At 42.2% G+C, this 14,919-nt stretch overlaps 1 protein-coding gene across 13 annotated transcripts in view; it reads left to right on the top strand.

The window, feature by feature from the left end:
* The window catches only part of ptprfb (protein tyrosine phosphatase receptor type Fb), a 172,001-nt gene that overhangs the window by 38,577 nt on the left and 118,505 nt on the right, over positions 1–14,919 (top strand). Inside the window, exon 1 of one of the 13 annotated variants that reach the window (XM_086204217.1) lies at positions 5,113–5,405. The exons of the other annotated variants lie outside the window; for them this stretch is intronic. The gene's annotated coding sequence lies outside the window, so the exon portion shown is untranslated. Of the gene's footprint in view, positions 1–5,112; positions 5,406–14,919 lie in introns of those variants that run through there. 13 annotated transcript variants of the gene reach the window in all.

Genomic DNA, 14,919 nt, shown 5'->3' with positions numbered 1-14,919 from the left:
TCACAGCATTGTTCTTTCTCCGCATCAGTTTCAGCCATTCAGAAGAACTCTCGCTACTTTTGCTTGTACTATCACCAACCACACAGAAGGTTTGACATCTTACAATATCGTTTTTCTCCGCTGTAAACTTGAGAGAACCTAATAAATGGCATCTTTGTTCTCTTCAACGTCACTGCTGAAGAGCAGGCTGCCTGTTCCAAAGACACAGCTGACGGCGATCTCAGCGGAATCATCAGTGAAAAGGAGACAAATAGAGCTCTGAAAATTAGAACAGGTGGAGAGATAATTAGGTGAGAAAAGAGTTGGATTGAACAGTGCAGGCTAGGAGTGGACGATGCTGAAGGTCAGCAAAGACACGGCAGATAAATGAAGCCAACAGCCGTTTCATTGACAGCTAACCTAACCTTTGAAGTTGAATAGAGCTGGTAGAAGGGAAGCGTTGGCTTGCCCGCTGCTCTTGACCCTGCTATATACCCTGCCACCCGTTGGGGAGGTCCTCAGTGCTGAAGAAGCCTCCCCAACTCAGCTGTGCATGATGTTACATCACTTAATTTTTCCACCACCTGAACTGCATATTTCATCTCAAAGTGGCTTTTCTGGGCTACCTGCTTGTTTGCTTTCATCGCCACCTCCGTACCTCTCACCGAGCAGAGTCGGTCCCAGGAGAGGCTGAGGGAGCGCGGGGGGGCCAGAGGGTAGAGGGGGGGCACAGTGTTGTAATGTGCCTCAGTGTTGCTTCATTTCCCCGTTTTAATTGGGCTATCTAAATGCAACCCCCGCTTTGTCAATACCCGCTGGGGTCCCAGATAAAAATGATTTGTCTCATGCATTCGGCAGCATGCTCGGCTGTTTCCCTCCGAGAGTGTGGCCCCACCAGTTGTCAGTAGCAGAGTGTAATGGAGAGCGCTCGTTGTTTTTGATTTTTCAATGAGTAGCTGGTAAAGAGGTGCTTCCCTCCATCCCGTTTCCCTTCCTGCAAGCTCATTCTGTCTCTAAGTATTAAGTTAGTACACGCATGCAGGCTAACCCTACAGGCGTATCATTCATTGTCAGAGGAACATTAACACATGCACAAATTCACATGCTCCACATACATATAGATATATTTGTACAGACCCATGCTCAGGCACTCGCTGAAGGTCAGCCAATCTTATCTATGTTTTCATGTGCTCTGTTTCTCTCTGTCCTTGTCATTTTCACACCTACTCTCGCCATGTGCCATCACCCTCCCTCTCAGCTCTGTAGCCCCTGTTATCAGCAGACAGTCCTGAGAAAAACTCAGGGCCAAAAGTGTGCCACTGGTATTTGGATTGTTGAGCAGACGGATGATGCTCGCAACGTGTTTGACATTTTCATTCATTTTTGTGGACTTAAAGGCACATTACCGTGCTCGGTAAAGAGAGCTATCTTGTGCTCTGAAAAAGCTGCTTCTTTTATCCCCTTAGGTGATGGATGCTAAACAGAGTTTGACAAATGACACATAATTGGAGATGATTAGATGTAATGTGTACCTTCACCCATTCTTTCTTTGAAGCACCCTACAGTTTCTCTCACGCTAGATCGCAGGTGGAGGATAAATGTTATGCTAATAATTTCCAAGTGCCTCAGACCCAATGTCTGCTGCTTTGACAACGATCCACGTATGTGATTTATATACTGCCACCATGACAATCTGGAGGGAAATTAGCTAACAACGAGACAACGGCAGGAGCCAAGCCTCAATAAATAGAGAATCAGGCTGGGGGAGCTAACAGGTGTTGCCCAGCTGTGCTTCTGGACATGATGACATAGTACTAGTCTTAAGAGGCCATCAACAGCAGCACACTGACTTTCACAGCTCACTGTTTATGACACAGGTCAGCATTTTTTTCACAGGCGAGCAGCCAGAATTGTGTTTATCAGTGAACCCACTGCAGGGGGAGATAAAGCACATTTATATGGATGCCATTTAAAAGCAGTTGTTTTTTTTTCCAGAGGAGTTATTTTAGAAAGGTGAGATGTGTAAACTCTTGACTCAGTGTTTCGAGCAGTCGAACTTAAACAGGATGATGTAAATCATGTGCTTTCTGACCATAGAAACAAAAACTTTATTTTCTCACCTGTAAACTGAATCTGGTGTAAATGTGGCAGTGTGGACTTGTTAGATGGTTCACGTTGATAAAGGGTGATTCATACCGTGGTACTGCAGCCTGTGCAGACAGAGGACGACTGTAGCTTCTGTACCACAGAGAAGCTGGGGGCCGCTGCCAGCTGTTCCTCACTTGCAGATGTTTCCACTTTATTGTTAAGTGAATTCGATGTGAACTGTGGATGTGTGCACATTTGGTGTGTTTCCATCCACTGGTAAGGAAAATAAATAGGCAAATAAATAAGGCCACATAACAGCACCAGAAGATGGCGCTATATGGGGAACATTACACGTGGCTGTAACAAACAGTAGAAGAAGAAGAGCCGTTCATTGGGGAAAAATTTAGGTCTTTAGGACTTGACTTTATTTGGACAAGTTTTAATTTTTCTTTAGCGCCAGTTAAAATTTGATATGTTGCATTCTGTGCAGGTACGAGGTTTTGAAATATCTGGGAGGACGACACTGTTGGAAACAGCTGCAGGTTAAAGATTTGTAATGTCACAACTTAATTAAAAAAGAGGGGTTTTAATCTCCTGGTTGGGAACATTTCCTCATCTTCAAGCAATTGTGAAAAAGTTTTTTTTAATTTTTATTTTTATACTTAACCATTTTCAATAACTTTTCCCAATATGATGATGAAAACCTGACTAATAAACAAAATCAAGCTTCCTCTTCTTATCAGGGTTTCCTTGAAATGGATCGTGATGCCAGACTGTCCTAAATCAGAGAGGGGCCGGCCCTTTCAGACTGAAAAGGTTGTCAATCTTTCCGCAGTCTAATGAAATGAGTTGGGGGGATGGGTGGTTGTCACAATGTTATAAATTCACAGACTTGGTAGGGGGTGTTCCCAAGTCTATTCAAGCCCGTGGGGGTGGGGCAAAAAAAAAAGTCTTAGAACTGCTTCAGCTACAAGAACTCACCCGAGGCAACAGATTCAATTTAGTTTTGGGGGTTATTGCTGGAGTCCATCTGTGTTTTGAGTTTTATATTGCACTAAAATGAGATTACGCTCAAGATGAAATGGCTCATAATGTGCAGCACATTATTGTAGTTTACAATAAAGTGTGTCTGCGTCTCTGCTGTTAAGACCACCAGCCAATAATCTTCACTTCTACCTGTTTAGTTGTGTGAGATTGGCTCGGTGATTTGATCTGAGATGAATGAGATGCTTGAATTCAGCTGGCAGGCCGACACTCTTCGTACAAACAGCACTACTTATTTCTACTTTCCTCAGGGTTGTGTGGGTGTAATTATTCTCCAGAGGCTTCCTTCAAATTCTCATATCTTTGTAAAGGATGAGAGCTTTCCAAAATTCCAGATTGGTTGTTCTCTTTTTTTTTTTATTTTTCTGCCGACAGTTGTGATGCACATTTTAAAAATTTATATTGATTTGGGGGGAAGTTTTTGAATGTGGTGTGTGTTTGAAAGCCTGTTTTTATAAGTGAGATTGTTGCAGCTCGGCATACAAATTGAATTATTTTTTAATCAGATGACCTACATCACATTTGTTCTGAACTAGAAGGAAAGTTGGAGATAAAACAATTCCTTCTCTTGCTGAAAAGTCTGTTGTAACTATGCACAGATCTACAGCCTCCAGTAAAATTAGACTGTCTCTCATTGTTAACAACAAAGAGAAATCTAGAACACATTGCAGTTCAGTCTTTCTTTCAGCAGAGTTTAAGTCTAGAAGACATTTGACACTGCTGCTCTTAGTGGAAGCCATTACAGGCACTTCAGATGTCTTCTGTAATGTTTCTTTAAGGTACTACTTTTGGTCGGTAGGAACTTGTCTTTTTTTAAAACAAATTTTTAACATTTATAGTGTGGCCATCCCTGTAAGTACTAACATACAGTAATTAAGTTGTTAGAACTCATATTTTAATGATGAAGGCTACATGATAAGAAACAGTTGCCCGGGTCATGGCTTGCAGTGTCAGCAATGCCACTGACATATATATATATATATATATATATATATAACATTACATGGAAGGCAGAACATTGTTGAAGCATTGGTGGATGAGTCAAGTTACAGTCCACACAGTATTATTGGGATAAATGAGCAAACCTCCCCAAGGTCCTGAGGCTCTGTGATCTATTAAGGCGCTGTCGTCTCGGATGGTGAATCTCAGCGAGTGAGGAAATTTTTTTGGGGATGGGGGGTGGGGGGGTAGCTGTGCTGACATCCTCTCTCAGTGCAATCCCTTGTCCTTGTAGGACAGAAGAGAAAACGGCACCAGAGGCTGACTTGGCTGTTCCTCTGAGCTCTGTCATAAATCCGACTGAACATTTCTGAACATCTGTTGTGGATGATTAGCTCTGTGGCTAGCAGGGTTTGACCAGAGGGAGTGAGAACCAGTGTGTTTGGGAGTTTTATTTGTGTGTGTGTGTGTGTGTGTGTGTGTGTGTGTGTGTGTGTGAGTGCGCATACTCAACGCCTTGCTGATTTAAGAATTAGGATTTTGCACATTTGTTTTCTTCCCTTTTAAGAGAGAGAGAGAGAGAGAGACAGGGACATTTTTGTGTGAAACACTTTAATTACCCACAAAACATGTTACGGGATATTTGTCATATCAGCACACTCCCTTGGGAATGCTCAGAAGTTTCAAGGTCACACTTCGTTAACCCCTTAGTTTCTGCTACAGGGAAATAACGAAATGATTTCAGGTAGAATCCCAGGAAGTTAGATATGTTAGATTGTGTGTGTTTCGGTTCATCACAAATGTGCATTTTTCTCCTCCTGGGAGATGGTCAGTAAAGACATATCAGACAAACATAAAAACATCACATGTACTCGAACCTGAAGCTGTTGTATTTTACATAAAGGTGCACCACAAAATTGTCTCTCATTGGTCAAAGTTCAAAAAGGTAAGGCCCTGGAGCCTCCTCCCTCTTCACTCTGAAACTTGACACCAATGACATCACACTGTGGGTTTGGCTTCTCCCAGGCACCCTCTCTGAACACCCTCTCAGTGTGTGAACAAGCTCAGCTTCTGAAGGATCTCTCCCCAAGCCACATTGCTCCGTAGCCACAGCTGGAAACGTAGTGCTGGAACGCTAGCAGACAGTCCCTGTGGCTTAATGAAACATCGCAAATGGAGTAGCTGAAGAACAACTTTCTTTCTCACACTTATTTTTTCACAAGACGTCATTCAGGGATAATCTTTTGTGGATACTGCAGGATTTTCTTCTCCAGGATTTGTCTCCTTCTCTCTGGAATAAGTGCCTAACAATAAAAAGGAATAATAAGGGTTTATTTATAAGTGGACATGCATGGGTAAGTGTGATTTTTTTTCGCATTAATTTTTCTGTGAGTAAAAAAAAGAAGAAGTGAGCTGTAACTTTTTAGAAGGCAAAAAACACAGGTGCATTTTTTGAAACATCAGTCTCCAGCTCCAACCCAGCAAATTCTCTTCATAATCTCAGGATATACCCTCTTCAACTTGCTTCGTATAATACATGTAACAAAATAAGTTGATGTGTCACACTTCAATGGTCAGGTATTTTCTTACTAGTCTTTTGTCCCCGTTTCTTTTGTCCTTGCTCACTCTTGCTTGTTAAGCCAAAACAATAGTTTAACCTCGTCTTGGCTTAGCTCTATTGGCTGGCTCTCTGGCAAATTGCCCTGTCTGGTGCGAGCCCTCCCCTCCTTATTCAGAGGACTTTGAATAGAAGGGCCATAGAATGTCCCTTAGCTACCGCTGCTAAGGTGAGGCACCCTGCCGATCTGCTGCATTAGGCCTTGGCTGAGGCCAAACAACCTGTTTTTCCAGTTGTCTTTATCTCCCTGGGCAATCTGGAGGGTAAAGTTTCAGCAACAAGAATTCCAGTCAGTAGGAGACACTGAAAGGCTTTGAAATCCCAGATAATTGTAGAGGTGGATGCTTGAAAGTCACAAATTATGATTTTGGGGAAATGTTGGGCCTTCATTTCCGACAAAGTATAGCCCTCTCTGAATTTTTCTTCAACTTTGATTCTAAAACGCTTTCCCCTGTGATTATCATAGTTATAAGGCCTTTGGGAGGCCCACATTCAACAAGACTTTCAACAATCTCCTTTATCTGTAATTACAAACTTAAACCTTTGTTTCTGTTTTTATGACAACATTTATACACTTCCGTAAGAGTTAGATTTGTTCAGGGAAAATGGGGGGGGGGGGGGGATATATTCAAGTTAGTCTCTCTTTTCCATGAAATCACAGTGTCAACACAGCCAGTACAGCGGAATCAGCACATTAGCAGAGCAGCTTCAGCCCTCCGTCAGGCCCTGAGCGGTGGAGTGTAGGTTGCCTGGCTCCTGGAGTTCCCTCTCGGAGCCCAGCATAAAGTCACTGCATTTATGTGCATCAACCTGAAGAATATGTACTTAAGTGGTACAAATGTATTTTAGGTTTTTGTGAGAACAAAAAACAAAAAACAGAAAAGATGGCTGAAACATTTGCTGTGTTTGCCTTCAACGTTTGAAAGAATGTTGTGTACACATGTCTGCCTCTTTTTGTTTGGCCTTTGAAATGACTAGACTTCCCCACAGTAGGGGTGTGCGGAGATGTCTGTCTGTATATGCATCTCCTCATCAACAAATATATCGCTTCTCTGTTTTGGATACAAAAGCGAAAGTGAGCTGGTTTGTAGTGGAAGTTTTTTTTTGTTTTTTGTTCCTCCTTCTTAGCATCAATTATTCTACAGTAGAGAATTCAAGGTAGCTGTTGTGCCAGTCATGCCCAGCATTTTCAAAGCAGCTGATTTTAATTTCCAAATAATTCCATAAATATTTTGGTCATAAATATCTATTCTTATTACATTATTCATGTTTCTCAAATTAATTTTCAGATTCTGGTTCATCCCGACTCTCTGCTCTGTTTCCCTGCCATGAGGGCCCGTCTTAGTTCAACCAAATCTCAGCCTGCTCTTTATTTTAATATTCTGCTCTGTTAAATTAATTGGTCTGGTGTTGTAAAACTCTGAGCGACTTCACTCCTGGTAATTTTAACTTGCTGGTGTAAGCCAGACTTGATTAAAAAAGTGGAGATGGACAGTGCTGCTAGGACGTCTATTCAGCTGCTCAGTAGCATAAATAAACGAGACAAAAAGTAACAAACCGCCAGCCGTGGTCATTTATTTAGGCAAAGACAATCCCTGTCTGCATTTGGTGACCTGCAGGTCATCCTCTTTCACCTCCAACATGCAGGTCAGTGACACTTCATTCCAGTTTTACGACTGTACCTCAATCATTGGCAACATTCCAGAGGAACATTAAGACATCCACAGTTGGACCTGACCTCATGTCATGTGTGTGTCTCCTGCTCTTAATTACTCTGAAAACCTAATATTTCAGTCAGTTTATTTTGGAAATGTTGCTTCTGAATAAATCACCTGTGTCAATCCCCCAATTTTCTTCCCTATCGGAATCCTCAAAAGTAATTATGAGTGGAGCATATGGATTTTTCTATCCAGCTTGATTTCTCATCATGGGTGACTTGGGCGATGTGTAATGGCCTGTTAACGCATGATGGATCTGCTTAATCACTTCTGTCCCAGTTGGGACATGAAAGAGGCTGCTTACAATCACAGATCGATGTCTGTGTAGGCGAGTGAGCTGGTGCAGCCAGACATTTGTCTATGACGCATATTGTAAGTAGACAGAAAACCTCCCAACTTTGCTCAGTCATTAAAGTTCAAGGCATCGCCGTGGCTGGGGAGCAGACTTGTTTATGATCAGATCCCAGACTTTCAAATGTCAGCCAATGTTTTTGTGTCAGGAATGGTTGCCTGATGGTGACAAGGTCAGAAGTAGCTGCTTTATGATGACGAGGCTTAATTGTCAATCCTCTGTGCTGCTCTAAATAAGCTAGGGGTGAATGTGCGAGATAAGTCACGCATAATACGCGACGTCAATCAGCAGCCACCGGCTCTATGATGTGTTGGCTGTGCTGATAGTCACTTTCTGGGCTGAGTTGTGACATTCCTTTCTTGCAGACGGTCGCTCATTCCTTGTGACAGGTGCTGAGGAGACGGTTCAGAAAAAAAAGTCCTTTTTTTTGCCTCTAAAATCTACAGTGTTTTGACAAGAGAGCTTTTCCTCAGCTGCCCCAAGCAGAGTGCTCATTTGATTGAACTCGGTCTGTGCATATGCTTTAGACATCTATACAGAAACACTCAATCAGGTTTTGATAAGAGATCATGACCGAATAAGCAGACGGGTTTATTGAAAGTAAGATGGTGTTATTTTGGTTGCAGATTAGCGATGACTGGAAAATGTCTTGTAGAAACTCACAGAAGATGCACGATATTTTCAGCCAACGTTCTAAAGGATAAATTGAGAAAACCGTAGTGGCAAAGTTAGGTAATAATAAATTCTGTTCATTCAGTCTTGATGTTTTCTACATCCTTATATTTCCTATTCTACATTTTAAATGGGGTGTTCTTCATTTTGTACCCAGTTGTAGGTAGCCATTTATTCGGTTTTGTGCTCATACCCTTGCACCTTTCATTTAAACCTTAGCTCTATGCATTACAGCTATGGGTTTCTCAATGGGAGCACAAATCCGCTTTGTCAGTGAGGACATTTCCCCCTTGCACAAAACTCATTTCAATTCCACATCATCCCATTACGCCTCCACATTGATTGAAACAGCCTCCATTTTCAGGGGCAGCTGCATTTATTGTACTTTTTTGTACTCTGTATGTGAATTGTGCGGTGACGAACGTTGGAGGCATTCAGTCCAGTGGCCATATGAAATATGAATTTTGCAGTGCTGCGATGTATTTTCTGTTGTTGCGTGATACCTTCCATTTCCTTGTGGTGTTATATCACTTAATCGCTGCATGATATGCTGCTAATGTCACATATCTAATATTTTTCTTCTGGCAGGCAAGGTCAGGACGGTTGCCTGTGGACTGCCATTAAAGAGAATTAAAGGTCACTGCTTTACCTTGCTCTTGAGTTTTAGGTATAACTGTGATGCTAAACTGCAGTAAAGCAAATAAAAATTGAATGTAGGCTTGATTTATTTGGTGCCTGCTTTTGGGAATATAGTCATGTGGCTGATTTATCCTCTGCTCCACCCTTGTTTGCTCAGCCCTCCATTTTCTTCGAATGCCTGGTGTGGACTCAGTATTTGACGTGATTACTTTATCAGCTCCCCTGTCACTTCTCCCAAAGTTATGGCCTCATTTTAACTGCCCAGTGCTGCTGATGCCAAACAGCAGCAAAAAATAACTGGCCTCTTACTATTATTACAACTCCATATAATGTCTGTCCATGTTCAGATTTAGGTTGCCATGTTCAGTAGCATGTGAGAGTAATGTGCTGTAGTTTTTATAGAGCCACAGTATCATTTGGCTTTTGTTCATCTTGTGGTTGGTCCTCAAACTCAGGCAATGACTCTTCTTCCTGCTCAACTCTGAGGTCCCCTGCTTGTTTTGGGAAGATGGATGGAGATTCATTTTGTTTCATTATAATGCCTGACTTATTTATAGCTTGACTGTGCAGCGCCTGTTGGCCCACTGTGGCCCTGGAAGGATGCTGGAGGCTGAGGCGTTGATGAAACATTCCTGTGTCCAGGAGGTATTCTCTAAGGAGAGCGCTGCTTGTTTAAGGGAGGGCAGCAGGGCCACAATGCAGCAACCGTGGGCAAGGCCACACAAATCCAATTCCACTATTGCTGCCTAGCTACCGTACGCCTATTGAAAAAGCTTGGCTGTCATAAAATCACGCACTTCCGGGGTGTTAGGCTTTGCAATAGTACCGCATATAATCGTCACATATGTTAATGTTTACAGTATGAGGCAAAACCACAATATTACAATCGTGTCACTGTCTTTTACATAACAAGGAAAAGGGGATGGGCAAAAAAAAACCTCCACTAAAATCCCCATATTTTGCACATTTGAGGTTTGTTGCTTCACAGCTCCACTTCCAAATCTTGATTCGGGATCTCCCCCTTCAGCCCCAGAGATTACAGCTTCACAACCCTGGAGCAGGGATGCTGTCTGCCTCGTAATTTGATGGCTAATCCCCTGCCTCTTCCGTACAAATCTCTTCCCTGATAAAGGGGTTGCTTCTACATTAGTAAACATGGGAGACTTTGCTGCCTCTGCTGACAGTCAGACAAGAGGACTGGTTAAGAAAAAGGGAAAAAATGAAGGGATAACTAGTGGCTCACATGAAAGCCCATTTGCATCTCATGCAAGGAACATCATCTTAAGTATGAAGATGAACATTTAAACCAAAGAAATGCCCTCAAGCTTGCTGGTCAGGCAATCTAATTTTATGCGTGATGTAAATAATGTAGTACATAGATGTGTGTATCGGTCAAAGCCTGAAATATAAAATACCTCCCTTCTCTTAAGGTCAGGAGTTCTAATGGCTTGAGGGTGAGCAACTGTGATGTGTTGTGCTATAGTTTCCATACAGTCCATTGTTAATGCACATTCATTTGCTTGTTGACCTGAATATATTATCGTAATGATCACTGCACTACTGCTATGGCTAGACACGATGGCTCACTTAAAAGGAATTCACGTTCTCAGATCGACCTTCACAGGCTTCTACGAGACTGACTCAGATTCAGGATTTTTTTGCCTTATCAACCTAATTGGACTTTGCCTTGGTGAGCTCACTAAAATGCAGGCAGAAAGCAAACAGCCCCCTCATAAATTATATGACGAAGCCTTGACAACTGGATTGAACTGTAATTGAGCAGAGATCATCAATTACAGCTGTTGCTTATCTCGTTGTCTTTGCTAGCAGTAGTTTATCAACAAAGTTGTTGATCCAGAGGAATAGCGGGAAAGGCTACAGATGGTCAAGAACGACCCCGTACAACCTCAGTGGAACACAACATGTGGAACAACAACAACGAGGGTGCCTTCTGGATGTGACGTTACTGACAAAGGCAGCATGCGCTTTGTATTAATTAGCTAATGCATGCAGACTACCCTGACAAGAGAGTGAAAAAGCTCTCTTCCACTGACTGTTGTGTGCAAAGGAGTTTTATTTGGCATTCACTCTCGTATCAAATGAACCTGTAGGAGACATGGGTATCCGTAGGCTCCGAATGGCGTAGATGGAAACACAAAACCGGGGTTAACATGGAAATTCAGGGGCTCCACTAATGTTATCAACTATAAATCCCATGGAGACAATGAAGGCTAGGGCAGCAAGGTGGTGCAGTGGTTAGCACTGTCACTGTATGAAGGTTCTGGGCTCAGGCGCGGGATCTTTCTGAGTGGTATTTGCATTTATCTGTCTGTATGTTTTTGCCCTGAGATGGAATGGCGACCCGTCCAGGGTGTACCCCGCCTCTTGCCCGAAAGTCGCTTGGATAGGCTCCAGCCCCCCCCCCCCGCGACCCCTAACAGGATAAGTGGTAGAAAATGGATGGATGGACAATGAAGGCTTGTGGCCTCTGCTGCTATCTTGGCCACAAATCAACCTGTCTACATTCAAGTAGGTGCCTCCTTCAGTTGGTACTGAGATTCGCAACATGCGGGAGTAAAAGATATAAAAATTAACACAGAAACCCTGTGTGACATCAAATAGGACATACCAGGAAAACAAACCGAACAACAGGATCAATTTACTTTTTTGTGGTTTAATGTGCAGTTGGAAAAGAGTACATTAAGACCTAGTCTCTAAGTCAGCAACTTCCTGGATTCAGAATTCACCAAAACTACAGAGCTGGAAATGAAGGATCTTGTCATTGCAGGGCGTGCCACCATGTACACCTTTCGCGATTTTTTTTTCCTTTTATATGTGTTGTCATGTCCCATTGCACTGGCCTTGGATCAACAAATCTCTAAACCTTTGGAATCCAAACTGATGCTTTTAGCTCAGACATGCTCAACAAAGTTCAACAGGACCTTGCAAAATAGCATTTAAGCGGTCTGTGGACTTACTTCAGCTTGATGACTGCAACATTGCCTGTGATGGTTTTTCATTTGCTGACCTGACAGAGGCACTTTAGATGTCAAGGTGGATCTGCTGGAGTGATAGACAGGTTCTTTTCCTGCATGACTGTCTGTGTGCGAAACGGCCTGTTGTTCAGTCTAATCGGTCAGAGAGTGAGGTGACATGCCAGGAAGAATTTGGTGAGATCTCTGTTTTCAGCACATTACAGTTACCCTCTCAAACTTCACAACTACACAAATGAACTGGACTCAGGGATTCCAATTTCTTCATGTTTGCACTTTTTTTTGACCTAGCAATCGTCCTTGAACAACATTATTGATGGCCTTAGTCCTGATGTTCTTTTGGCTTCTTTTTTCACTCATTTGCAAAGCCTGAGGAGACCTAATTTTCAATGTTATGAATTTCCATACATGGCACAGATTTATTTTCTGCAGAGTTAGTCTCCTTTGCCAATAATTCCTTCTCGTCTTTCATAGAACACTTGATCTGATTAGCAGTTTTTTTGATTGGATGTATTTGCGCTGGCACAGAATAAAGCAAGAAGCTCTTATGTAGATTTTTTTTTTATATATATAAAATGGATTTTCACCAAACTATGTGATTGTAAAATCCTGTGACTCACAGACAGTCATCCCAGATTTTTTTCTCAGTGGATGTGACCAAGAGTTCTGTGTTATTTGTGTGTGTGTGTGTGTGTATACGTGTGTGTGTGTGTGTGTGTGTGTGTGTGTGTGTGTGTGTGTGTGTGTGTGTGTGTTGCTAGTGAAGCTATAGAAAAGTGACTACATTGGTCGAGGTGGTAATTGATAGTCTGGAGGCTGTCTCAGCTGCAGGTAAATCCTATCTGCAGCTGCACTGTGAGTAAGAGGGTGGCGTAAAGGAGACAGCATGAATAGGTCTTCCAAGGACCAAGGATTTAAGAAAATCAGAGGGTTGGTGGGGGGTAGCACGGACAAGGAGGTGATGGTGGGAGAACTACTCAGCGTGGCAGACATTTTACTCTGTCAACAGTTAATATTTTCTCAAGATATTACAGATTTTAATACGAATGTTGTCTGCATTTATTTCAAAAACTCCATCTTGTTGTTGTGGTGTGGAATCTATTGCTTACCCTGAGCGTAAAGCTAAGTGCAGCAGCTATATGGTGTGGCTTTTACCTCTTTCAAGGCACTTACATCAGATTGAAAGTGCAAGTCAGTCCTGTGAGGGAGACGATGCATAGAGAAAGAAAGAGAGAGAGCCAGCAAAGAGCTAGCCTAAGAAAGATTGGTCCCAGTGAGAGATTCGTAGGTAGTAATGAGGGCGTTGGTGGAGAGCAGGTCGTTGTGTTGTGGCTCTGGCTTGTCAGTATAATGGACCTCACTAGTCAGCTGGCAATCCATTGTACTGCCCACAACCTTGTCTGCCTGTTGCTCTTCACTCTTCCTGTCTGTCAAACTGCCACCCAGAGAAGGAGGACGAAGCAGAATCTTCCCTCAGATGACAGATACAGTGTCCAGATACTCTCTCATTACCTGAAAGGTGGCCTGAGGTGATATACTGTATGGAGGAAGGCATGGCCGACTATATTTACAGCCACGGTAACCTAAAGAGATACCATCACAAGCACCACCATCATTTCACATAAGCTGTAGGTAATTACTGTTCATTTTTGCCTTTGGAACCACCAAGTATAATTAAGTTAGTCAGATATTAAGCTTGAGTATGATAATTATCAATTAATCTGCAGGTTACTTGCTATTATAATTAATGGATTTATTCATTCAAAAATGATTAAGTTACTAATGGTGAAAAATGTGATTCAATCTATAGATGTGTAGGAGGATTTCGAACATCCATTATGCATGCAACATTGACCTGTGAAGTCATCATTTTTGAAAACGATATTTTTTTCCCTCTGATTGTACCCTGTAACATGGAGACAGTTTTTTTCCTGTCTTTTATTTTTTTTGTAAATACAAACAAAAAAATCCAAATATACCCGCTAACTGTTTTTTTCCACTGCAGTATCACAAAATTGGACCAAAGTAGTTTTGCAATCTTTGGAACATCTTTATCTTTAGTTTTAAAGGTCAAAATGGTTGTAAATTAATTTCCTGTTGACTTGTTGATCATTCTTGACTTAAATTATCATTGTCTGCTACTAGAAGTTTCCTTCCTGGCTGATATGGTGTGGGCCCAAAATTTGGATTAGGTATGAGGGCATACTCTTTGTAGTTAATTGCTCGGTGGCACAATTGTAGGTTTAAGGCGTACCGAACTGGAACTTGGTGTTGAGCCGGGGATAAGCTGAGAGTCTCTGCTTCTCTTGCCCTTTATCAACTGGCCCCTACCTACTCTGCACTCATCTCTTTTACATTTTAAATCCTCAGGCCTCTGGAGAGCGATGGGGATATATGGTCCCATCTGCTCCAACAGACTGGCTCATGGCTCAGACAGACAGAAAAAGACAGAGAGGGAGACATTAGTCGGGAGGGAGGGAGGGAGAGAGAGAGAGAGAGAGAAAGAGAGAGAAACAGTAGTTGGAGAGAAACAGTCAGTGACAGAAAGACAGAACAGCTTATTAGAATCTGTCCCTTTTCACTAGTTAGACAGTGTCGGAGACGATAGCTGTCTGGAGAAGACGGCAGGTAAGCAGTTGGATTAGGACCTTGACGATACTCATTTCCCACAGTTCCATTGGCATCTTACCCACAATACAACTGTGCATCGTAACTACTTCAGGAAGACCAATTAGTCTTCGTGGGCCACAGTTTTTTAATTCAAAGTATGGTTGCACAATTAAAAAAAAAAATCAAATAGTATTTTCTTTTATTGCAGTTGATATGATTTGCATTATTAGAAAGAATGTTAACTTTTACCTCCATTTTGTGATTTAG

The sequence above is a fragment of the Aulostomus chinensis genome, chromosome 5, assembly GCF_037954235.1.
Source record: "Aulostomus chinensis isolate RoL2024-O1b breed Wild chromosome 5, RoL_Achi_v1.0, whole genome shotgun sequence".
Classification (NCBI taxonomy): domain Eukaryota; kingdom Metazoa; phylum Chordata; class Actinopteri; order Syngnathiformes; family Aulostomidae; genus Aulostomus; species Aulostomus chinensis.
This window is presented reverse-complemented; position numbering and strand designations above follow the sequence as displayed.